The sequence below is a fragment of the Anabrus simplex genome, chromosome 2 (genome assembly GCF_040414725.1).
Source record: "Anabrus simplex isolate iqAnaSimp1 chromosome 2, ASM4041472v1, whole genome shotgun sequence".
NCBI lineage: Eukaryota > Metazoa > Arthropoda > Insecta > Orthoptera > Tettigoniidae > Anabrus > Anabrus simplex.
Window position 1 is genome coordinate 672,031,938 of NC_090266.1, and position 12,974 is coordinate 672,044,911.

General features: G+C 38.6%; 1 protein-coding gene across 3 annotated transcripts in view; it reads left to right on the forward strand.

Moving 5' to 3' along the window:
* Positions 1-12,974, forward strand: part of Ipo9 (Importin 9) — an 839,375-nt gene that overhangs the window by 604,905 nt on the left and 221,496 nt on the right. For 2 of the 3 annotated variants that reach the window (XM_067141230.2, XM_068226247.1), the window contains one exon: positions 2,337-3,436. The exons of the other annotated variant lie outside the window; for it this stretch is intronic. The gene's annotated coding sequence lies outside the window, so the exon portion shown is untranslated. Of the gene's footprint in view, positions 1-2,336; positions 3,437-12,974 lie in introns of those variants that run through there. 3 annotated transcript variants of the gene reach the window in all.

Here is a 12,974-nt window from a genome sequence, read left to right on the forward strand (position 1 = left end):
CACCTTATTATAATAGAGAAATAAAGAGACTAAGAAGGAGGTACAGACCAGAAAGAAATAGAGTTAGAAATGGCTGTGGAAGTAAGGAGAAATTAAAGGAACTTACTAGAAAATTGAATCTAGCAAAAAGGCAGCTAAGGATAACATGATGGCAAGCATAATTGGCAGTCATAAAAATTTTAGTGAAAAATGGAAGGGTATGTATAGGTATTTTAAGGAAGAAACAGATTCCAAAAAGGACATTCCAGGAATAATTAATGAACAAGGGGAGTGTGTATGTGAGGATCTTCAAAAGGCAGAAGTATTCAGTCAGCAGTATGCCAAGATTGTTGGTTACAAGGAAAATGTCGAGATAGAGCAGGAGACTAAGGCCAATGAAGTATTAAAATTTACGTATGATAACAATGACATTTACAATAAGATACAAAAGTTGAAAACTAGAAAAGCGGCTGGAATTGATAAGATTTCTGGGGATATACTAAAGACAATGGGTTGGGATATAGTACCATATCTGAGGTACTTATTTGATTATTGTTTGGTCGGAGGAGCTATACCAGATGAATGGAGAGTTGCTATAGTAGCCCCTGTGTATAAAGGAAAGGGTGATAGACATAAAGCTGAAAATTACAGGCCAGTAAGTTTGACATGCGTTGTATGTAAGCTTGGGAAGGCATTCTTTCTGATTATATTAGACATGTTTGTGAAATTAATAACTGGTTCGATAGAAGGCAGTTCGGTTTTAGGAAAGGTTATTCCACTGAAGCACAACTTGTAGGATTCCAGCAAGATATAGCAGATATCATGGATTCTGGAGGTCAAATGGCAAAAATGAGTGCAATTGGACTAGACAAAAGAGTGACTGAATGGGTTGCTATATTTCTAGAAAATAGATCTCAGAGAATTACAGTAGGTGAAGCTTTATCTGACCCTGTAATAATTAAGAGGGGAATTCCTCAAGGCAGTATTATCGGACCTTTACGTTTTCTTATATATATATATATATATAAATGATATGAGTAAAGGAGTGGAATCAGAGGTAAGGCTTTTTGCAGATGATGTTATTCTGTATAGAGTAATAAATAATTTACAAGATTCTGAGCAACTGCAACGTGACCTCGATAATGTTGTGAGATGGACAGCAGGCAATGGTATGTAGATAAACGGGGTTAAAAGTCAGGTTGTGAGTTTCACAAATAGGAAAAGTCCTCTCAGTTTTAATTACTGCGTTGATGGGGTGAAAATTCCTGTTGGGGATCATTGTAAGTATCTAGGTGTTAAAATAATGAAAGATCTTCATTGGGGTAATCACATAAATGGGATTGTAAATAAAGGGTACAGATCTCTGCACATGGCAATGAGGGTGTTTAGGGGTTGTAGTAAGGATGTAAAGGAGAGGGCATATAAGTCTCTGGTAAGACCCCAACTAGAGTATGGTTCCAGTGTATGGGACCCTCACCAGGATTACCTGATTCAAGAATTGGAAAAAATCCAAAGAAAAGCAGTTCGTTTTGTTCTGGGTGATTTCCGACAAAAGAGTAGCGTTACAAAAATGTTGCAAAGTTTGTGTTGGGAAGAACTGAGAGAAAGAAGAAGAGCTGCTCGACTAAGTGGTATGTTCTGAGCTGTCAGCGGAGAGATGGCATGGAATGACATTAGTAGACGAATAAGTTTGAGTGGCGTTTATAAAAGTAGGAAAGATCACAATATGAAGATAAAGTTGGAATTCAAGAGGACAAACTGGGGCAAATATTCATTTATAGGAAGGGGAGTTAGGGATTGGAATAACTTACCAAGTGAGACGTTCAATAAATTTCCAATTTCTTTGAAATCATTTAGGAAAAGGCTAGGAAAACAACAGATAGGGAATCTGCCACCTGGGCGACTGCCCTAAATGCAGATCAGTATTGACTGATTGAAGTCACCTGACCTTGCAAAGCTGGACCCTTATTAAAGGAAAGGGTTTGTGTAGTTGTCGGAGAGTCCTAACCATTATCATTGAAGTCTGAAGACAAGCATTATATCAAGCAAGATTATTTCCACTGCCTAAATATATGTAAGTGAATGAGGAGACCATTTTGAGTACCTGCTTTGAAAATGAAGCTCACTTAAAAATGCAACCACCACCCTTGGAGAAATAATGAATAATACCTTTATCTGTTGCAGTGATTTCACCATTGGGAATGAAGGATCACTTTACCAATACCTACCTTCTTACAATGTGATAGATGATATGTAATGTTTGTCTTAGTCTCAGCACCTCGCATAGTATATGATAAGTAAATAGAAATAATATGAAACAATACTGTAACAGGTTGTCTTCCATTTTACTTTTTTAGATCTTCCCAGGGACTAGGAAGTGGCGAGCTAGCTTGGACCTGCCCGAGAGCAATTGATGGCGCTACTAGATTCTTGTCCGGCCCTTTGTTGCGCGGCCACCACTAAGGAGGACAAGTCGGGGTGAAAGTCCGGCCCCTCTCCTTATGTCTCCCTGGAATCTTGAAAAGACTGGAGATTAAAAATGCTCTGGAGTATTGTGGAGACCTCCCCTTCTCAGGAAATACTTCGAGAAGGAAGCCTGCCTGTATAAAGAGGGCAGTAAGTCAGTCTCGGGGTGAAGTCGAGTTCAGTTCGGTGTCAGAGTGCTGCGAGTCTATCGCTGTGGAGTACTATTGCGTGTGTAATGCCATTAAGTTCATTTGGAGTTGTGTTCCAGTTAAGTGTCTGCTATCAAGTTGTGTTTGGCTCCATCTTGAGTTCAGTCTCTGTCTGCAGTCTGTGCGTGCCGTGACAACATAGGAGACTGGCATATGTAATCAAACGACGACTGCTGAGTGCTTTACTTAACAACAAGAAAACTTTATTATGAATCTCCTATTCAATACATCTCATAACCTGCAATAACTGCCGAGTGTACGACTGCCGAACGAGTTATTGACAGATGGTTTATACCATGAATGACTGAATCTGTGTAGTGTGTAAATGTGTAGTACTGGAAAGTGTAAACTGAGAAACCAATGTGACTGTGTTAGTGTAAATAGAGAGTGTAAACTGTGGAAACTGTGAAACTAGTGTGACTGTGTTAGTGTAAAATTAATAGCAGTTAAATAAAACTTAGTCATAGAATAAAACGCTACCAGTTGTGTCCTTATTTATCACTAAAGTCCAGAAATTCAGGCATTTATTTTGGTTAAAACAGGCAGTAAAATAGTGAAAATAGGCATTTAAAAATGATGAAAATGGGTATTAAAATTATAAAAGTGGTTTAATGTAAGCTACGTATTTCATATTTTAGTATTTAATCTTACATAGCAGGCATGGGACCTGGCAACTCTCTCAACCATTTGGCATTTTGAGTGAGATTTTCAGTAGAGATTTCTTGTACAAATGTTACTTTTTATCTATGTTTTCCTGGAACCTTGAAAGGACTGGAGATTGAAAATGCTCTGGAATATTCTGGAGACTTCGGCCTATATAAGGTGGCAGTAAGTCAGTCTCAGGGTTGAGTTGAGTTCAGTTCAGTGTCAGAGTGCTGTGAGTCTATCGCCGTGGAGTACTGAGTATTGTGTGTGTAATGCCATTAAGATCATTTGGAGTTGTGTTCCAGTTAAGTGTTTGCTATCAAGTTGTGTTTGGCTCCATCTTGAGTTCAGTCTCTGTCTGCAGTCTGTGCATGCCATGATGCATGTAATTGAACGACAACTGCTTGGTGCTTTACTTTACAACAAGAAAACTTTATTAACAATCCTCCTATTCAATACATTACATAACCTGTAATGACTGCTGAGTGTACGACTGCTGAACGAGTTGTTGACAGATGGTGCATGACATGCATGACTGAATCTGTGTATTGTATAACTGTGTACTGGTAAGAGAGGAAGCCTTAACCCTACATTATCCTGGTTAATTGAGAGTTGAGTGTATTGTATATATTTTCTCTACTATTAGCTTTATTTTCATGTACTACTGTTTCATGTGTACTGCATGTCTTATTTCTTGTACATCAAGCTGAAGATGACCTTAACACAGGCGTACTGGAAGTACAGTTGAAATGATACTACTGTATTGTTTTTTATTAACTTACCCAATACATTGCAGTGAAAGTAGCACTAGCAAAATTAATAAATGAGGACCGTTTTTGCAAAACTTGCTTTCTGCAAAAAATTGGAAATTTACTTTTTTATTGATTCACATTCATATTGAAGTCCTCTATAGGATGGTGAAACCTGTTTTTGTATAACTTGCTTCTTGCTGCAGTAATAGTCGATAAAATTTAGCGAGCTTTTGGAAAACTAGCTTTCTACTACTTAAGAGTTACCTACAGCAAAACTTGCTTTCTACAGGAATGATTTTCATTTTGAAGTCATTGAAACTGTTAATCTTTATAACTGCATGGATTTGGTTTAAAATTAATACGACAATGGTCCTCTTTTTGGTGTTAATAAATATCTGATAAAATTAGAACGATACTATTGTCCTTTCTTTTTGTGGTTTCTTTTATATTCATAAAGCGTATATGCCAAAGGCAATATTTAAATTATTTTGAAGACTATGATGTCGAATAATTTTGAGTGAAAGGTGGATAAAATGTCCATGTAAATAAATTTCATAGAACAAGAATAACATTCTCTTCTGAATTAACTGATGGTGGTAGTGATTATTGTTTTAAGAGGAAGTACAACTAGGCAACCATCCTCTATATAACACTAATCAGAGGGAAAACAGGAAGGGATCCGACACTTCGAAAAATGAAGGTATCGGCCAAAGGAAGACAAAGGCCACGAAGGGCATGAAAATGAGAGGCTCCCTAGCCCTTCATACGTAATACCGTCGGGGTCCGAAAAGAACAAGAGTTGACCAAGGGAGGTCGAATAGGATAGATGAAAGTGAGGAGCCTGGAACAATTAAGTGGAAACAATGCCAGGGCTCAGCTAAGGGCCCCGTTGTCGCCAACCCTGGCTCCAAAGTTCAGAGCCCCTGGGGCCCCTTTTAGTCACCTCTTACGACAAGCAGGGGATACCGATATTCATCAGAGTGTACATATCAGAAATTGCAGGAATGGTGTACTGTAAAACTTACACTGTTATTAAATATGTTTAATTGATGGAAAAACCAAGATAACTCATGTTTTAGTAAAATTACTAACACTCTCTTCACAAATATTTTGTGTAGAATGCAAGTTTTGAAAGAACTGTTGACTTTTGAACCCTCATACAGTGTACAATTCTTAAATTAAATAAAACCCAAAGATCACCGTGTAATAAGCACTAATTATAAAGTTGATCAACAAAAAAGAAAGTTTATAACTAAAAAGCCCTTGTTGGAAAACAGTTCTTTGTCTCTCCTGAAAAATTTCACTTTTTCACAAAGCAAGTTTTGCAAAAACGGTCCTCAAATGGAAAAATAAACTGTTACGTCTCTTACGTACCAGTGAGACTGTGTAAATGTGTAGTACTGGAGAGTGTAAACTGAGAAACCAGTGAGACTTTGTTAGTGTGAATAGAGAGTGTAAACTGTGGAACTAGTGCGACTGTGTTAAAGTGTAATTAAGAGTAATTAAATAAAACTTAGTCATAGTGTAAAACGCTACCAGTTATGTCCTTATTTATCACTAGAGTCCAGAAATTCAGGCATTTATTTTGGCTAAAACAGGCATTTAAAAATAATGAAAATGTGCACTAAAATAATAAAAGTGGTTTAATGTAAGCTAAGTATTTCACTTTTTACTATTGAATCTTACATAGCAGGTATGGGATCCGGCAACCCTCTTGACCAGTTGGTTTTTGGAGTGAGATTTTCAGTAGGGATTTGTTGTGCAAATGTCACTTTATATCTTTTAAATTACAATTAAATTGTTCTCATTATTATTAATATAGTACATTGAAATTATATTTTAATTTCTGCCCACTAATTAATTTTAATAAATAAATTATAGCAGAAAATATCCATAAGAACTCAGAAAAGATAAAGGGCATTAAACTTTCAAACAGACAAGGGAAGCATATATTTATACTTAAATATTCTTAGTAAGAATTTACGTACATATTTTCCATCTGTTAAATACAATCAAATGTTACCACTTAAATGGCCTGTCTGAATATTATCTAAGGACATGTTTCGACCTGTGTTAAGGTCATCTTCAGCTTGATGTACAAGAAAATAAGACATACAGTACATATGAAACAGTAGTACATGAAAATAATGCTAATAATAGAGAAAATATATACAATATACTCAACTTTCAATTAACCAGGATAATGTAGGGTTAAGGCTTCCTGGATAAATAAAATCCTGGTTAAAGTTTAAAAAAAAAAAAGAACAGACATACTGAAAGTACAGTTAAGATGATACTACTGTATTGTTTTTTATTAACTTACCCAATACTTTGCACTGAAAGTAGCACTAGCACAATTAATAAATGGAAAAAATGAACAGCACTTTTCTTTGAAACTAAGAAGGCAAAGAAAAATATTCAGCCTACCTAACTTTACTGTTTCTGAAAATAGTCATGGTTTTCTGCTTTTGTACCGAGAAACACTTTTTCTTTATTTTGCTTCTCAAGTTTCTCAAAAAAAGTTTTGTGGTGATGAGAGCATCACCCTGGCAATATTATCCCGACCCTTTGTAATTCTGTATTACTGTAACTCCTAATACTCGTGCATTTTTAGTGTTTTTGATTTCGTGGTTAAGCCACAACACAGTTGATCCGATTATGGTAAATCGAAAGTTGAGTGTGTATATAACATATATATACAGGCTGAAGCGAAATTCACGCACTCAGGCGTCGCAACGTGACTCCTCACATGCCAGCAATAAAAAAATGTCTCTCACCTCACAAAAGTTCGTCCTTCGAGTATATCCGGCAGAAAAAGGGCGTTGAAGAGTGGCAATCTGGCAACACTGTAACCACATGTAGGGTAACTACCTCTGTCAGCACATATTCTTTGTGCTGTACAGTTGGTGCAGTGGATACAGTTTTGGGTTAGCATTCAGGAGGTCGAGGGGTCGATCCTGGGTTGAAGCTTATGTTTTTTTATTTCATAAATGTAGTCCAGGTGGTATGGTATCTGGCAACTTAAACGTCAACAGCGATTGCAGCGGGTCCTCTAGAAACCATTTGCACTTACATACTACAATCCTACAAATGGACGAACAATTGTTTTCATTGGTCACCTTTGAAAGACGCCTTTTCCACGTCGTGGGCGTGAATTATTCGCACCACTTCATAAACTAGATGCGAAATCTGTTTTCTTTGTACTCTCCTCCAATGATTTCATAGATTAGTAGCAACTATTATTCTAGCCTCCTTCAGGTCCATTACATTTCGTTAGGGCTTACATTACCAGTAGGCCTAGCAAAGTATTTGTTGTGTTCACCGTTACAAAATGTTGTGAATGTAGGATTCATGCGACCTAAGGTACGGAGTCTTACTGCATTACAATATGTAATGTCCGATGGAAATTAGAAAATAAAAAATTGCGCCTCAACCTAGGATCGAACCCTCGACCTCCTGCATGCCACCCCAAAACTTTACCCACTGCACCAACTGTACAGCAAGGATAATAATTGCTGACAGAGGTACTTACCGTACATGTGGTTACAGTGTTGACAGATTGCCACTCTTCAACGTCCTTTTTCTGCCTGATATACTCGCAGGACGAACTTTTGTGAGAGACATTTTTTTATTGCTGGCATGTGAGGAGTCGCACTGCGATGCCCGAGTGCGCGAATTTCGCTTCATCCTGTATATATACAAGGTGAACTTTAATAAAACTGACAAACTGCAGGGACTGATACCTGACTGGAAATGGAGGAAAAAATGTCCTACGAACACGTGTCCGGAAATGGACAGTGTGCGTGCAACGACAACAAATAGTCCTGGAACACAGTACATAGCTGAATCGCATCCACGTCACAGCAGATGTTCAAAGTGGCCTCCATGGGCTCCAATGCACGCATTCAGACTACCATGGATTGCCTCACTCTTTCGCACGTTCCGGCCTCTCGCCGAATAGCGCCACAGGCGTCGTGAACACGCTGTTGAAGGGTCTGCACATCAGGAACTGGTTCAGCATACACAACGCTTTTCAGATGTCCCCAGAGGTAAAAATCCAGGGGGTTTAAGTCCGGTGATCTAGGAGGCCATGCAACAGGGCCTCCACGTCCTATCCAGCGCCTGGGGATGTTGTTGAGGTGTTGGTGAACTGTAATGCGGAAGTGGGATGGTGCTCCATCATGCAGAAACCACATAACCTGTCTTATTGCCAAAGGCACATTCTCAAGCAATCCAGACAGAGTATTCTGCAGGAAGTCCAGGTACATTCCTCCGTTGAGGCATTGTGGAATAATAACTGGTCCAAATATGTGGTCGCCAAGAATCCTTGCCCAAACATTGATGCTGGTGAGACGCTCCAACCATTCCCCGGGGATTTTCTGTAGCCCACAGATTGTGCAGACTGACGATGCCATTTCAGGTAAAGGTTGTTTCATTGGTAAAGAGAACTGACGATAGAAATCCCATAAGTATGATGGCCTGGTGCAAAAACCATCGACAAAATCCTTCCCGTAGAGGGAAATCTGCTGCTGATAATCCTTGCACCCCTTGCAGGCGATAGGGATGATAGCAATTGTCATGCAGGATACACATAATCGTAGTCTGGCTTACACCATGTTGGCGGGCCACTTGCCTGGAGCTTGTACAAGGGTTCGTCTCAATGTCCTGTAGAACCTGTTCCTCCAGATCTGGTGTACGCACAGTCCGCCACCTCCCCGCACGTTTGGCTGTCTGAAAGGACCCATGATCACACAAACTCCCAAAAATGGCTTGAAACGTTGTGTGATGTGGTTGGCGTCTGTGAGGGTACTTGTTTTGGTGTAGCCGTGCTGCCTCTCGACCGTTTCCATTGGCTTGGCCGTACACAAACACCATCTCGGCTTGTTCCCAACATAAATACCAGACCATTCTGCTTCCGAAAGTACGCTGCTTCAATCACACTATCTGCAACAGAAGAAACATACTGCAAGTAGTCAGAGAAAATTTCATTCGTCAGTGCCATCTACCGTCGCAATGATGCATTTCCAGACACATATTCATAGGACATTTTTACCTCCATTTCCAGTCAAGAATAAGTCCCTGCAGTTTGTCGGATTTATTAAAGTTGACCCTGTATATACATTTAGAATAAAAACTCAATTTTGTTTAAAATATTTATCATACTTCAGTCTTACTGTGATTAAAATTAGTGCTGATTTGACTAGAAATTAGTCCAGCGTTTAACAAAAATTCTTGGCTGGAGAGCGGAAGAGTATTGTTGAAATCAGGTTGACTGTTTTCAAAGGAAATGTCCAATATTAATGGTAGTCAATGTCAGAACAGAGTGAAATTTAAGCTCCATATTTCTTCAATTCCGGAAAATTCCAATAAAATAGTACATAACTTATATAACATTCATATTCATCAACAAGAACAAGTCAACCATGATTTTCATCCACCTGTTATGAATCTTACAAGTTTAAATTTAGGTAAGAGTGAAATCAGAGATTTTGAATAAGGACTAAAGCATAAGTGGACAAACTCCTCCACCCAGAATAACACAATTAACTCATTAGCATACTAATTTTAACAAGCTGACCATGCATGTATATACTTTTTTTTCATACGTAACATATAGTTTTACACTACTAGTTTTATACATGTAATCTGCATCGTACTAAAATTTTAGTCATACCTCTGTTTGCAACCAGAGGAACACTTTAAACGTTTTTACAGGTGTGAAACACCCTAAAACATTCCAGGAAATGCAAAGCCACCAAACACTTTTCACACTCATATTTCGTTGCACACTTTTTTTTTCCAGCCTTGCATACAACACAATCACGGCATGGAGGTTTATTTTTAGAGTTTGGGGGTATAAACCTTGTGAAATGTGCCCACTGAGCTACCTGGAGCCTAACAAGTGGAATGCCCTTTTGTGGTCTGCCCCATCTCAGATAGTCAGGAAGCACAATGCTCTCAAGGATTTATTCTGCTAGGAGGACTCTCTAAATTCTGTGAAGTGCTGTTTTTTTTTGTTTTGTTTTTTCATGAATTTTTCCTGTATTGCATAGCTGTTGGATATTGTAATATCCATTAGATCAAATAATACTTTCTTATATCCCTTAGCGTAGCTACACATTACAGGGAAAGATGACAGCTGCTGATCCTGTTTACCTATACCATTCATGCAGTTGTTGTAATCTATTATTACATTTGGCTTTGAGATTACAGTATTGGTTTTTCTATCTCGTTTTCCTGTGCCTACATTTCTTCCTTATCATGGCAAGTGGATAGAACAGTGACAGCTTTCCTGTCCATCGATTTCAGTGCTATCATCTTGTGCGAATACACTACTATGATGTCCCCCTTCTCCATTTCTCCCGACCTGAACTCTTGTAGCCTATTTTTCCTATCGACATGCACTGTACCTACTGCATTTTTTTTTTTCTTGGAAGACAAATTTAAGGAGAGGGAGGGTGATGTATAAAAGTTATCAACCTAAACTGTGTGCCCCTTCTCAAGATGTAGTTCCATAAGTTGCATGACTATAGCCTCACTCGACAACATTTCAGTCACTTCTGCTTAGACTGGTTTTTAACCTGTATAAATAGAAAACCCCAGACCATTGTCAGACTCGTGCATTTTATAGATTTTTTATGCCAAATTGGGCCCTTTTCTGTGGATTTAACTGGATATAGCACAATCTTCCCCTAAATTTTACTATACTTTCATCTACTGCTATACCCCACTCTGGATAGTAAACATCTCTGAAATTCTGTTGCAAATGGTTTACAATGGGTACAATTTTTTCTGAGCCTGTCATTTCCCATGTGGGTTTCATTTTTTATGAAATGTAGAAATTTAGAAACATTACAAATATTTTGGGAGGCATGACTTTGAAGGAAAAGGGTGTGAGTATAGACTTTCGGATGGACCAATATGATGGTAAGGAGGGTTTTCTTACTTGAGCCATGAGAATATATAAAGCAAAATAACTTTTTATTTCATCAGATGTGGGAAACCATCAGCTCTTACTGGATGAGATAGGATTTTTTGAGAAACACATATTGGTGTTGAAAAATGTCAAGAGGAGAGGGGTCGGGTGGGAGGTGTTGTGTGTGTCCTCCGCATCGCAAGCTCTGCACCTGGCACGCTCACTGATGACGTCAGCCAGCGATATATAAGGAGCTTCGTTCCGAGCCTCTCCAGGACTACCCCAATGTTCGACGACCAGACCACACTGCAAGTCAGACATGGAGGCATTCCTCTTAAAAACGTGTTTTGAACAGGTGGACAAATTGCTGGCCGTGAGGTGTCACCTCTGAACATTGCCTCATTATCCTGATCCCCGTAGCCACGTCGAGCCCCGAGTATAGCATTCTGCTACTCCCTTTAGTCCTCACCAGTGCTCCGACGTCCACCTTAACATTCTGCTATTTGAATAAATTAATGCAAGTTCCTTGCAAGTATAAACCTAGTACCAGCATTCTGCCTCTTTCTACAAGTTACGCTTGTAATTTCACAGAAGATAGTTTTCAACTATCAGGACAATTTATTAGTGAATCAGACTATCTCCTCAAGATAGAACTAAGTGTATATAGAACTCTCGTATTGTATAATTGTACATATGCAACAGACATTCAATTTAAGATTTAATTTCAACATTAACTGTGTGCATTCAAACAAGTTTCAAGAAGAATTCAGTTTTATTTCTTATGTATATTGTATCAAATCATTGAAACAATAAACTTTATGTTGTGTCACTGTATACCAAGTTCCTTGTATACAACAGGAGGTTCCTGTTTATGGTGGGATTTATTCCAGAATGTCCTGTAAAACTGTATTTGGATGGTTTGTCACTTGTTTTACTCCAATCAACCAACCAATTCCAACCATCTTCCTTTGCTTTCTTTGTCTTTTTGGGAGCAGGCTGGGCTTCATCACCACTGTTACATTCAAACTTGTCCTCACTTTCAGTCAAACGTTTTGTCACACTGCTATCTCTTTCACCGCTAGTAAGTAAACATGTATCACTTTCTGAAGCTATACCACTGCCAGATTCACTCCCGCTATCCTGTAATATATGCTCAATTTCATTGCTTGTTACATGAGGTTTGCTACGGCCAGCCATTTCTGCTGATTACCATGCAGGGAATCAGTCTATTTTGAGACCAATTGCCTGCGGTGTAATGCAATCTGTGATTTCATTCTAACTTAGAGAGAGAGAGAGAGAGAGCAGATTCTCAGCTTTCAAACGGTATGTTGCATGTCATGCTATCTATGGACAGAAGCCTTGAAATAGTTTGAGAATGCGCCTGTCAGGCCTGTCAGGCTTCTGTGTATGAATGGTCACGGCGCGCGAGACCACCTGGCAAGTGGAATATGCCAATGAGTAACCACCATAGCAGAATCTTAATTGTCGATAGCAAATATCCTACTGAAAAAAACAAGATGAAATAAGATGAAGTAAAGAAAAAATTACAGAACTTGTTCACAGTAAAATATTATGAAAAATCTAACATCTGTATTAAACACATTTCAAAATTGTAACAAAAAAATTGAAAGTAACAACATAATAATTACAAAGGCAGATAAGGAAAATACCACAGTCCTAATAAATAAGAATGATTATATCAGTAAATTTGAACATTTCCTTTCCAATCTTAATTGGCCATTAGCAAATCACCTCATCATCATCAATGTTCCACTCCAGTCGCTCGGGTGTGGTTAACAAGCCTCCTCGACTCCTTTCTGTCCACTTTTCCTGCTCCATTACTTCCACCATATCCAATCCAGCTTCACTAATGTCCTTCCAAATCTGATCCATCCACCTTCTTCTCGGTCTTCCAACTGGTCTCTTTCCCTTAACTTCCCTTTCCAATTCCCTTCTTGCTACCCATTCCTTTCCCATTCTTTTTACATGTCCAAACCATCTCAGTCT